Below are 13,924 nucleotides of genomic sequence, written 5' to 3' on the forward strand. Positions count from 1 at the left end.
TATCGACACTCTGCTTTCAAAGCTTGCATCCCTGAAGCTCCTTGTCAAGCAAAGTTTATAGTTGATGATAGACACTGTACAAACAATGTCCTTTAGAAACATTCCTTCATGTTTTGTTTCTATTCTCACTGTGTTCAATGTAAGAGCATTGTAAGTTAACCAATATATTCATTGGTTGAAATTGTTTTGATTCCAGTCGCTTCCATTGTGTATGTTTAGAAATGTGTGTGTGTGTACTGTATGTCTTTGTTTTTTGTACAGCCAGTGCCAGTGTGAGTTTATGCAGGGTTGTTCTGATGGCTAGAAGAGATAAGTAGGTATTGTGTTATGACTGCAACAAGGGTACAGGTCAGTCAACAAGCACCCCCCCCCATAGGTACATATAGTATATACTAAAACATAAGAATATGAATACAGAGTGGACTTCACAAATGGCAAAGATTACCCAGAACGATTAACAGAGAAAGCCTTGCAGCGGTTTAAGGGTTTGCAGACTTGGATTAATCTGAGCAGTTAGAGGTAGAGGTCATTGGCAGGCAGACCTCACTTCTCTCTTAACCTCTGACCTCTGCCCTCTGGCCACAGAGAAACCAGGTTTACTGCCCCAGGGCAGTGTTTGTAGCTAGGTGGAGGAATGAAGCATGCATTTTGGAGTGGTGAATTAAGTGTTTTATTGTTGTTTGCAGACAATGACTGAACAGTTTAAAGTCCTAGTCTATCTCTTGGAGCACCAATAGTGGTGGGTAGGTTGTCTATTATCTGTCAGTTTTGTTAAACTGTTTAAACCTCTGTGTGGATGCATGTGGATACACTCTCTGTGTTCTGATGCTGGCTGACCTCATGACCTGTGGGCTGTTTGGATCTTGCTGGTTCCAGCTAGGCTCTTGTTTGGTGTCTGGCTGACATGTAGATGACAAAATGATGTGTTTCCATTTCCTGAAGGGTTCCATCGTTTGGATCATGGCCATGTGTCTGTGTCTTATATCTGCAAACGTCAAGGTTGCCCAAGTAGGCTGTCTGACAACAGCCCTATTCCAAATCATGTTAGTCTCAACACCGGCAGAATGGTCCAAGGACAATCTCGGGTCGGGTTGTGGTTCCTCAGTGTCACTCCTCCCATCCACAGATGTGGCCATCTGGGCCCTGGTAGACCCCATTCTCCAGCTCCCTGTCTGTGCACTGTGGAGGGCAGGAAGAGTGGAGCTGCCGGGAGTCTTTGCTCTAGACCTCTGGGATGAGGGACAGCAGCCAGGCCCCAGTCTCCCCAGTGCCCTGTAGTACTGTCTCTGCTGCTGCTCGATCCCCCTCATACAGTATCTATGCTCCAAATCCAGGCGACGGAGCAGGCCCTTATGCTGTTGGACTTGGTACCTGTGTAGTCCGTGCTTCGTGGCAGTCAACGGCTTCTGCATTTAGTTGTCAGTGGCTTCTGTAGTATCACCGTGTGGGGGAACGGATTGCAAAACAATGGTAGTTCAATAATTAGCTATACCAGTGAAGTAACTGTGTATTTCCTGTGGTATCGCCATTATATTAACATGTGATAATTGCTTCGTAATGGAGTTGAGCATTGTGTTGTTTATATTGTTACAACAATGTAAAAAGGAATGGCCCTTACTCTTGTGTAATAACAAAGGTCTTCATCAATACATCGTTCTCATTTTAAAGGAATGTAAAATCATACTATGGATAGACACCTCATACAAATATCCTTGTTCAAACTCATTTATTCATTTTACTCATCAAAGGATGTTTTTCAGAGTAAGTCAAATAAATTGCACTAACCTGAGAATGAAATCAGCATCCCTTTGATGAATTTGACGAGACACATATCTGCTACTGTGTCATTTCCCCAAATCTCACAGGGAACTCAAGCGTAAAGTTGGTTGTGTTTTCTCTACTTTATAGGGAGTCTCTCTCTCTCTCTCTCTCTCTCTCTCTCTCTCTCTCTCTCTCTCTCATTATGTAATCTGATCCCCTGGCCCATGTAGATGTTGGTAGTCATGTGATCTCTTGATAAGCCTTATTTACAACCCTATGGATTTCATTTACTTCATTAACAAAGTAGAACAATTTAATCCCTGCTAATTGACAGGTGACCCTTTTTATTTAAAAGAGCATGTAAACCCCACTATTGAGAGTTGGTATGTCCATTATTTAGCTATAGCTCTCAGGACATTGCATGTGAGTTACATTATTGTTGTGGTGTAAGAAAGAGCCAATGACAGACTTGTGGCTATGAAATATTTACAGCAAACTTTTAATATTACTTCACTACATTCCTAAATTAAATTATATACTTTTTACTCCACATATTTTCCATGTCCCCCAAAAGTTACATTTCGAATGCTGAGCAGGACAGGAAAATTATCCAATTCATGCACTTATCAAGAGAACATCTCTGGTCATCCCTACTGCCTTTGATCTGGCGAACTCACTAAACACACATGCTTCGTTTGTAAATTATGTCTGAGCATTGGAGTGTTACACTGGCTATCTGTAAATAAATAAAAAACAGAAAGTTGTGACGTCTGGTTTGCGTAATTTAAGGAATTTAAAATTATTTATATTTTATTTTGATACTTAAGTATATTTTAGCAATTACATGTACTTTTGATACTATATTTAAAACCAAATACTTTGACTTTTACTGAAGTAGGATTTTACTGTGTGACTTTCTATTTTACTTGAGTGATTTTCTATTTAGATAGCTTTACTTTTACTCAAGTATGACAATTTGGTACTTTTTCCACCACTGCCCATGTTGACTCCAATGTTTACCACAGTTGTGCCAAGTTGGATGGATGTTGTTTAGGTCGTAGACCATTCTTGATACACATGGGGAACTGTTGAGTGTGAAAACCCAGCAGATGTGCAGTTCTTGACACACTCAAACCAGTGTGCCTGGCAACTACTACTATACCCCGTTCAAAAGCACTTCAATCTTTTGTCTTGCCCACTCACCGTCTTAATGGCACACATGCACAATCCATGTCTAAAGGCTTAAAAATCCTTCTTCAACCTGTCTCCTTCCCTTCATTTACACTGATTGAAGTGGATTTAACAAGTGACTTCGATAAGGGATCATAACTTTCACCTCAATTCACCTGGCCAGTCTATGTCATGGAAAGAGCCGGTGTTCCTAATGTTTTGTACTCTTATGTATATCCAGAAGAGTTTATTCCAGAATTCCACATTTTTCCCATTTGTGTTTTTTCATCAGAAATGATTGTTTATGTGTACGTTCATGTGTGTGTTTTAATTTTTTTTTACCATTATTTTACTAGGCAAGTCAGTTAAGAGCAAATTCTTATTTACAATGACGGCCTAGGAACAGTGGGTTAACTGCCTGTTCAGGGGCAGAACGACAGATTTTTATCTTGTCAACTCGGGGATTCAATCTTGCAACCTTACAGTTAACTAGTCCAACTCTCTAACCACCTGATTATATTGCACTCCAAAAGGAGCCTGGCTGTTAAGTGAATGCAGTAAGCCAAGCATTAAACTTATCTTATAAAAAACAATCAATCAATCATAATCACTAGTTAACTACACATTATTGATGATATTACTAGTTTATCTAGCGTGTCCTGCGTGCATATAATCGATGCAGTGCGTATTCGTGAAAAAGGACTGTCGTTGCTCCAATGTGTACCTAACCATAAACATCAATGCCTTTCTTAAAATCAATACACAGAATTATATATTTTTAAACCTGAATATTTAGCTAAAAGAAATCCAGGTTAGCAGGTAATATTAACCAGGTGAAATTGTGTCACTTCTCTTGCGTTCATTGCACTCAGAGTCAGTGTATATGCAACAGTTTAGGCCTCCTAATTTGCCAGAATTTTACATAATTATGACAACATTGAAGGTTGTGCAATGTAACAGGAATATTTAGACGTATGGATGCCACCCGTTAGATAAAATACGGAACTGTTCCGTATTTCACGGAAAGAATAAATGTCTTGTTTTCGAGATGATAGTTTCCGGATTCGACCATATTAATGATCTAAGGCTCGTATTTCAGTGTGTTATTATGTTATAACTAAGTCTATGATTTGAAAGAGCAGTCTGACTGAACGGTGGTAGGCACAAGCAGGCTCATAAGCATTCATTCAAACAGAACTTTCATCTGTTTTGCCAGCAGCTCTTCGTAATGCTTCAAGCATTGCCTTGTTTATGACTTCAAGCCTATCAACTCCCGAGATTAGGCTGGTGTAACCGATGTAAATGGCTAGCTAGTTAGCGGGGTGCGCGCTAATAGCATTTCAAACATCACTCGCTCTGAGACTTGGAGTGGTTGTTCCCCTTGCTCTGCATGGGTAACGCTGCTTCGAGGGTGGCTGTTGTCGATGTGTTCCTGGTTCGAGCCCAGGTAGGAGCGAGGAGAGGGACGGAAGCTGTTACACTGGCAATACTAAGGTTAATGAAATACAAATGGTATAGAGAGAAATAGTCCTATAATTCCTATAATAACTACAACCTAAAACTTCTTACCTGGGAATATTGAAGACTCATGTTAAAAGGAACCACCAGCTTTCATATGTTCTCATGTTCTGAGCAAGGAATTTAAACATTAGCTTTCTTACATGGCACATATTGCACTTTTACTTTCTTCTCCAACACTTTGTTTTTGCATTATTTAAACCAAATTGAACATGTTTCATTATTTATTTGAGGCTAAATTAATTTTATTGATGTATTATATTAAGTTAAAATAAGTGTTCATTCAGTATTGTTGTAATTGTCATTATAATAATATGCCATTTAGCAGACGCTTTTATCCAAAGCGACTTACAGTCATGTGTGCATACATTCTACGTATGGGTGGTCCCGGGAATCAAACCCACTACCCTGGCGTTACAAGCGCCATGCTCTACCAACTGAGCTACAGATTATTACAAATAAATAAATACATATCGGTCGATTTAATCGGTATCGGCTTTTTTTGGTCCTCCAATAATCATAATTGTTCGACCTCTAGTAAAATATTACTGTTTTTGCTAATTGCTATATATCCATTGTTTAGATGGAATGGAGTGTTCCTATCCTGCATATCCATTGGCAAATGACAGGAGTGGCAATGAGTGGTATTCAATGACAGGAGTGGCAAGGAGTGTAATGTAATAGCTGAACAGAGATGGTAACCAGGCTAACGGCAATCTCACTGAAGATATTCAAGATAGGTCAGCAGAGTGAGCTGAGTTTAATGGACGTCTGTTAGTCACTTACTAGACACAACTATGTCGTTGTTATTGTCCTGTGTAATTACATTATGTGTAATTGTGTGCCATCTACTGGCAAATAACGGAACATCCATTCAAGGACGATGACGTTTTAGTGGAGAGAAGAATGAAAGTTTAGAAACGACTGTTGTAAAAACACCAAACATTATGATAGCATTGACAATATATCAACAGCAATATAATGTCATGCAATGGTAGGAATATTGCAGAAAGATAAATAATAAGTTAAAAAGAACAGGTTTCGGGCAAGGCAGAATGACACAATTGTGAGGCTGTTCCCCGGGCGACGAATACGTGGATTTAGATTAAGGCATCCCCCCGCACCTCTCTGAGTCAGAGGGGTTGGGTTAAATGAGAAAGACACATGTCAGTTGAATGCATTCGGTTTTTTACATCTGACTAGGTATCCTCCTTTCCTTTTCTTTGATGGGGGTAGTCTAGGTCTCTAGTAACGCATTCAAAACAACTCGGAAATCTGACTTCCGAGTAGAGTACATTCAAGACAACTGGGAACTCTGAAAAAAACTAGCTCAGACTGGGATTTTTGTTTTGAACAGTCATCCAACTCGGAATCTCTGGCATCTTTCTCTGACCTGAAAATCCCTGATGTCAGGATTTGACCTCGTTTCCCCCCACTTCCCAGTTTACCGGATTAACAGACTGTCACCATGCAATCATAGTAGTCTTTACATTTCTGTGGAGATGTTTTATGCTTAAAAGCAGGGTTCGAATTGAGGGGTTATGTGAGGATATAGGCTTTGTTATAGAGACGTGAAAAAAACATATGCTACCACGTGTTTGTTTAGCCATAAGAAAGCAACTGTCCCGATTTTATAAAGTCTAGGCTATAACAATGTCTAGCCTACCGAAGGTCTTGCGCAGCTAGATTTAACGGAACCGAAAAACCCCCAGCCTGTTTTGATCACGTCATGATGAAGCATGAACATTTAATCTGTTTGTTATTGATTTGGCCCACAATTGCCAACAGATTTGATAGACATGAAGACCTTTTTTAAACCTGGAAATTCCTGACTAGGATCCCGATTTTCCCCCACATCATATTACAATTAGGCTAAATGTATTCCAAATAATTTGCATAAAATAACCATTGCGATTAATGTTATTTATCATCTTCTGCTTTTTATGAATAAACAGGCATCAGGATAAACATAATATAATTCCAATGCCCCCCACATACATTAATGTTACTTACCTTACAGATCACAAAGTGAACCAATTTCCATTCCATTCATAAGCAAATACATTTGATTCATACACTGGCTTATCTGGCTGGCATGTATTCATTTTAAACAGGCATTCCCTTACCTACACTGAAATAACTTTAGTCCTCAATATTGATACAATTATTATTTTTTAAATCATAGCTCATTAGAACACCCTTGTGTTTGAATATATATATATTGGATGTCTTATGATACAATTAATAATGTTGAACTAACAAATACCATCAAGAGATGTTACAATTTACAACAATGAACACCTTATGAAACAGCTGTGAAAACCAATCTAGCAATATTTTAGATTTAAAAACATAACCATTGATATTTTTTTGGTACATGTGTCAATTTACTTTCAGATTTTTTGTACAGTCACATGGCAATCAGACTGAAATACATAATTATGGTGTGTGGAATAGAGAGGAGGTGGGTGGGTCTTGTGTGGATGGGAGGTTCTGCCTGTCACTTGTTTTCAACAGGTAGTGAACTCAAAGAGGCGCTGCTGCTCTCTTTGTTCTGAGTGTTTGCAGTGCTAGTGTTTTTAGCTAATCTGTGCACCTCACAGTATGTGCCCAGTATGATAGTTGTTTTGCTCTTTCTTAGCAGATAATGACAACTTGACAATAACAGTAACTGGTGTAATGAAAAGTTGGAGGGTGGTTGGTAATGGAGGACATCATGTCTGGGTGTTAGGCAGAATCCCTAGGTCCTGGAGAACAGGAGCAGAGTAAAGGGAACAGGGTAGGAGACAGACTTAAACAAGCAAACACACAGGTTAAATTATTATCAGGTATGTAAAAATACAGTTATTTAATTATTTAATTTAAATGCTTGATTAGACATGCAATAATGTTAATCGCAGACAGAAAGGAAAGATACCTGTCTAATTTTTGATGTCAGTGGGGTTGGTAAGGGATGGTCTTTCCTGGGTCTCGCCTTCCTTTCGTCCTTCTTCCAAGCCAAGTAATTCACCCAGATGTTGAAGCACTTGGTCCCCTTGATTCTTCTCAGGTGGCTCTCCTTTTTCTCATGCGCCCGGTCCATGTTCAGTCTCACCTTGATTGATAAAAGAAATAAATGCAATTAAACGTCATATTATTACAAATACATCTCTTATATATCTCTTGGAAGGCCAGAAAATAAAATTAACAGCGGACAATTATTTTTACCTGGTCAAAAACCTCCACATCCATCCTGAAAGTGGACTTCGAAGGCATTCTGATCTGGTTTGACAACTTCCACATCAGGTGGAGTATCAGTGACCTCAAAGTACGTTATACAAAAACAGCAAAGTAAAAACACTAAGTCAATCAAACATTTTTGATACTACAGTACATGCAATAATGTTATATATTGTTTACATCAGTTAATTAACTGCTGCGGCTCCCTCCATATAGCAGGCGATTCAGAGTGAATACTCTGGAGGTCTGGACACTGCTGTGTTGTGTGCAAAGATAATTACCTTCAGATTTTCCTCCTTCCACCATTCCTGGTACCTGTCAAGGGACTTGACCATGGCAGTTCCGTTGGTCCGTTCACCCAAACGTGAAGTCACCATACATCTACACATTCAGGTTATATATACAGTTGAAGTCAGAAGTTTACATACACTTAGCTTGGAGTCATTAAAACAAAATGTTCAACCACTCCACATATTTCTTGTTAACAAACTATAGTTTTGGCAAGTTGGTTAGGACATCTAATAAAAATTACAAGTAATTTTTCCAACAATTGTTTACAGACAGATTATTTCACTTATAATTCACTGTATCACAATTCCAGTGGGTCAGAAGTTTACATACACTAAGTTGACTGTGCCTTTAAACAGCTTGGAAAATTCCAGAAAATGATGTGGCTTTAGAAGTTTCTGATAGGCGAATTGACATCATTTGAGTCAATTGGAGGTGTACCTGTGGATGTATTTCAAGGCTTACCTTCAAATTCAGTGCCTCTTTGCTTGACATCATGCGGAAATCAAAAGAAATCAGCCAAGACCTCAGAAAATAAATTTCAGACCTCCACAAGTCTGGTTCATCCTTGGGAGCAATTTCCAAATGGCTGAAGGTACCACATTAATCTGTACAAACAATAGTACGCAAGTATAAACACCATGGGACCACGCAGCCGTCATACCGCTCAGGAAGGAGACGCGTTCTGTCTCCTAGAGATGAACGTACTTTGGTGCGAAAAGTAGAAATCAATCGCAGAACAACAGCAAAGGACCTTGTGAAGATGCTGGAGGAAACAGGTACAAAAGTATCTATATCTACAGTAAAACATGTTCTATATCGACATAACCTGAAAGGCTGCTCAGCAAGGAAGAAGTCACTGCTCCAAAACCGCCATAAAAAAAGTCAGACTACAGTTTACTTTTTGGAGAAATGTCCTCTGGTCTGATGAAACAAAAATAGAACTGTTTGGCCATAATGACCATTGTTATTAAAAGGGGGAGGCTTGCAAGCTGAAGAACACCATCCCAACAGTGAAGCACGGGGGTAGCAGCATCATGTTGTGGGTGTGCTTTGCTGCAGGAGGGACTGGTGCACTTCACAAAATAGATGGCATCATGAGGATGGAAAATTATGTGGATATATTGAAGCAACATCTCAAGACATCAGTCGGGAAGTTAAAGCTTGGTCGAAAATGGGTCTTCCAAATGGACAATGACCCCAAGCATACTTCCAAAGTTGCGGCAAAATGGCTTAAGAAAGTCAAGGTATTGGAGTGGCCATCACAAAGCCCTGACCTCAATCCCACAGAATATTTGTGGACAAGAACTGAAAAAGAAAACGTGTCTGAGCAAGGAGGCCTACTAACCTGACTCAGTTACACCAGCTCTGTCAGGAGGAATGGGCCAATATTCACCCAACTTATTGTGGGAAGCTTGTGAAAGGCTACCCGAAACGTTTGACCCAAGTCAAACAATTTAAAGGCAGTACTACTGTTATGGGATTTTTATGAATACTGACTAAATGATGTATACATTTAGCTTAGAATGATAAATAAACAGAATACTACCCTGTTACTGTATGAATGTATGAATCTTATTATAATCATAATACTGAATATACAGTGTGTAGTCAAGAATTAGAACAAGGACTTTCTGTTCCTTGTTAGAAACGAATGGAGCTATCGTCAGACTGGCTGGAATACTGTGTTCCTTACAGGACATTCTGTCCCTACCCAGGGAGGGGAGGGGCCTTGGGCTTGTAGTAGATTGTTTAACAGGTGGCAGACAATGTGTGTAACAGCGTTCTTCGTTTGTAGAAAGAGAGTCGGACCGAAATGCAGCGTGGTGGTTACTCATGTCTTTAATGAAGAAAAACGGAACGATACATGAAATAACTAATAAATACAAAAACAACAAACGGAACGTGAAACCTATTACAGCCTATCTGGTGAACACTACACAGAGACAGGAACAATCACCCACGAAATACAAAGCGAAACCCAGGCTACCTAAATACGGTTCCCAATCAGAGACAACGAGAATCACCTGACTCTGATTGAGAACCGCCTCAGGCAGCCAACCTATGCTACACCCCTACTCAGCCGCAATCCCAATACCTACAAAACCCCCAATACGAAACACAACATAAACCCATGTCACACCCTGGCCTGACCAAAATTATAACGAAAACACATGACAGAACCCCCCTAAGGTGCAAACTCCCGGACGCACCTCAAAACCACAGGGAGGGTCCGGGTGGGCGTCTGTCCATGGTGGCGGTTCCGGCTCGGGACGTGGACCCCACTCCATTAATGTCCTAGTTCCTCCCCTTCGCGTCCTGGGATAATCCACCCTCGCCGCCGACCATGGCCTAATAGTCCTCACCCAGAACCCCACTGAACTGAGGAGCAGCTCGTGACTGAGGGGCAGCTCGGGACTGAGGGGCAGCTCGGGACTGAGAGGCAGCTCGGGACTGAGGGGCAGCCCGGAACTGAGGGCCAGCCCGGGACTGAGGGGCAGCCCGGGACTGAGGGGCAGCCCAGTACTGAGATGAAGCTCAGGCAGGTAGTAGGCTCCGGTAGATCCTGGCTGGCTGGCGGATCTGGAAGATTCTGGTTGACTAGCAGATCTGGAAGAGACTGGTTGACTGGCAGATCTGGAAGAGACTGGTTGACTGGCAGATCTGGAAGAATCTGGTTGACTGGCAGATCTAGAAGATCATGGCTGACTGGCGGATCTAGCTGCTCTATGCAGACTGACAGCAACCTGCAGACTGACAGCTCCTTGCAGACTGACAGCTCCTTGCAGACTGGCAGCTCTTTGCAGACTGACAGCTCTTTGCAGACTGACAGCTCTGGCTGCTTCATGCAGACTGACAGCTCTGGCTGCTTCATGCAGACTGACAGCTCTGGCTGCTTCATGCAGACTGACAGCTCAGGCTGCTCTGAACAGGCAGGAGGCTCCGGCAGCGCTGTAGAGGAGGAAGGCTCTGATAGCGCTGAACAGACAGGAGACTCCAGCAGCACTGTAGAGGAGGAAGGCCCCTTATAGCGCTGAACAGGCGGGAGACTCCGACAGCGCAGGAGGGAAGGAAGGCTCTGGCTGTGCTGAACAGGCGAGGCGCACTGACGGCCTGGTGCGTGGTGCTGGAACTGGTGCTACAGGATCAAGGACACGCACAGGAAGCCTGGTGCGGGGAGCTGCTACCGGGGGACTGGTGTGTGGAGGTGGCTCTGGATAGACCGGACCGTGCAGGCGCACTGGAGCTCTTGAGCACCGAGCCTGCCCAACCTTACCTGGCTCGATGCCCACTCTAGCCCGGCCAATACGAAGGGCTGGTATGAACCGCACCGGGCTATGCACCCGCACTGGAAACACTGTGCGCTCCATAGCATAACACGGTGCCTGCCCGGTCTCTCTAGCCCCCCAGTAAGCACAGGGAGTTTGCGCAGGTCTCCTACCTGGCATAGCCATACTCCCTGTAAGCCCCCCCCCCCAATAATTTTTTGGGCTGCTTTTCGGGCTTCCTTGCCAACCGTGTTCCCTCGTATCGTCGGCTCCTAACTCCTGCTGCCTCTGCTCTCCTAAGTGCCTCCACCTGTTCCCATGGGAGGCGATCTCTTCCGGCCAGTATCTCCTCCCAAGTGTAACAACCTTTGCCATCCAACACGTCTTCCCATGTCCATTCTCCGAATAATTAATCCTCCTTTCGCTGCTCATGCTGTCGCTGCCTTGTCTTTCTCTTCGACTCCATTCTCCTATAGCCCTCTTCGCACTGCTCCAGCGAATCCCAGGCGGGCGCCGGCACTCTCTCTGGGTCGACTGCCCACCTGTCTATTTCTTCCCACGTAGTATACTCCATGCCTCTGCTGTCCATAACGTCCTCCCTTCGCTGCTCATGCTGTCGCTGCCTGTTAACACGCTGCTCGGTCTGTGTGTGGTGGGTGATTCTGTAACGGCGTTCTTTGTTTGTAGAAAGAGAGTCGGACCGAAATGCAGCGTGGTGGTTACTCATGTCTTTAATGAAGAAAAACGGAACGATACATGAAATAACTAATAAATACAAAAACAACAAACGGAACGTGAAACCTATTACAGCCTATCTGGAGAACACTACACAGAGACAGGAACAATCACCCACGAAATACAAAGCGAAACCCAGGCTACCTAAATACGGTTCCCAATCAGAGACAACGAGAATCACCTGACTCTGATTGAGAACTGCCTCAGGCAGCCAACTTATGCTCCACCCCTACTCAGCCGCAATCCCAATACCTACAAAACCCCCAATAAGAAACACAACATAAACCCATGTCACACTCTGGCCTGACCAAAATTATAACGAAAACACAAAACACTATGACCAAGGCGTGACAATGTGAGAAGACTTGTGAACGATATTGCCATTGTATCTGAGAGGAGGAGAGACATTTATGACGAAATGTGAGGTATATAAACCAATGTACATGGTATTATGATCAGAGCTCTCGGGAATAAACGCTATTGATTAATATTGAGACTGATCTTTGTCTATTTTTGCAAATAAGAACCTTACAAATTCTTAGAAACGGACAAAGTGTTTTGCTTTGTTATAATTGAATTGGTTAATGAACATATAGGAATTAAATTCCTCTAACAACTACCAAATACTAATTGAGTGTATGTAAACTACTGACCCACAGAGAATGTGATGAAATAAATAAAATCTGTAATAAATCATTTTCTCTACTATTATTCTGACATTTCACATTCTTAAAATAAAGTGGTGATCCTAACTGACCTGAAACAGGGAATCTGTACTAGGATTAAATGTCAGGAATTGTGAAAAACTGAGTTTAAATGTATTTGGCTAAGGTGTATGTAAACTTCCGACTTCAACTGTATATGTACACTGTATGTGTATGTATATTTATAAACTCATTGTACTATCAGTGTCAATTTCTAAAAAAACTCCAAGCTAAATTTGGTTAGCATCAAGCTAGCAAACTTTTACACGCTATTTTCGTATAAATATTAACACTGACACATTTGATCGTGACATCACATATTTACATATATTACCTAAAGTAAACTGAGCCTTTGTTCATAGAAAATAAAACAAATTGGACCTATAAGGTTGAAAAAAATAGTACACAAAGGTTGGACACCATGTTAATTAATCCCTTCTCGTTCATGTAAACCATTAGCAACCTAGCCTAACTCCATCAACTTACTTACAATGGGGAAAATACCAACCAGTTCTCCACTCAGTTAAAACTGCCTTCAAACATCACCAAACTCATGGACTATGTAATTAACCATATTACCTCAATATTTTGAGTCATATAGCATTTTCACACATTACATGCCTGAATTAATAGTGTAACAGAATGAGACAGACAAACGTTCGTTTTCAGAACTAGTCATTCTCCATAATGAAGAAGAAATGTTAAATATCTCACTAATCATGTAAGTCAGACACGTAACACAGGAGTCACGCAGACGTTAGTAACGCGTTGGCGTCATGTCATGTCAGGTGGTACAGTTGCCTAGGCTTATATATGTCCCTTATCATACCACATAGACTTCTTCTGGTGAGTCTCACATGCTGACCACAGAGCTTTGCAAAATATATTTACACATACATGTTATTCAATCACTGCATCCACACTGATCACATGTGCCAATGAGCGTCTGTGTTGCTTAGCGCTAAAATAGAAGTCAGTTCTATTTGTGATGTTGAACACAGTGCAAGTCCTGCCTCTCCCATCTCTTCATTAGTTTATAGAGGCAGATACCCACATGCCATCTCCACATTGGTTATACTCACGTGGGTGATTGAAAGATGAACTGAGTTTGGTCGGTAGTGGTAATACAACTTATTATGAAAGTTAGATGTCAATTGCCATATAAAGTCCAAAGAAGAAAAAGCCTGGCAGGAGGAGAGATGACAAGAAACGATTCCGTTGACCATTTTATGTGTGGATCAATGGTCTGCGTAGAGGACC

At 41.6% G+C, this 13,924-nt stretch overlaps 1 long non-coding RNA gene across 1 annotated transcript; it reads right to left on the reverse strand.

Annotated features, from left to right (window-relative positions):
- Window positions 1-6,397: 6,397 nt before the first annotated feature.
- Window positions 6,398-9,353, reverse strand: LOC118362532 (uncharacterized). The gene is made up of 4 exons (XR_004821227.2): window positions 7,950-9,353; window positions 7,657-7,750; window positions 7,367-7,543; window positions 6,398-7,196 (listed from the first exon to the last, which is right to left on the reverse strand). It is a non-coding gene; the product is annotated as an uncharacterized LOC118362532 (long non-coding RNA).
- Between the last annotated feature and the right edge of the window lie 4,571 nt (window positions 9,354-13,924).

The sequence above is a fragment of the Oncorhynchus keta genome, chromosome 29 (assembly GCF_023373465.1).
Source record: "Oncorhynchus keta strain PuntledgeMale-10-30-2019 chromosome 29, Oket_V2, whole genome shotgun sequence".
Classification (NCBI taxonomy): Eukaryota; Metazoa; Chordata; class Actinopteri; order Salmoniformes; family Salmonidae; genus Oncorhynchus; species Oncorhynchus keta.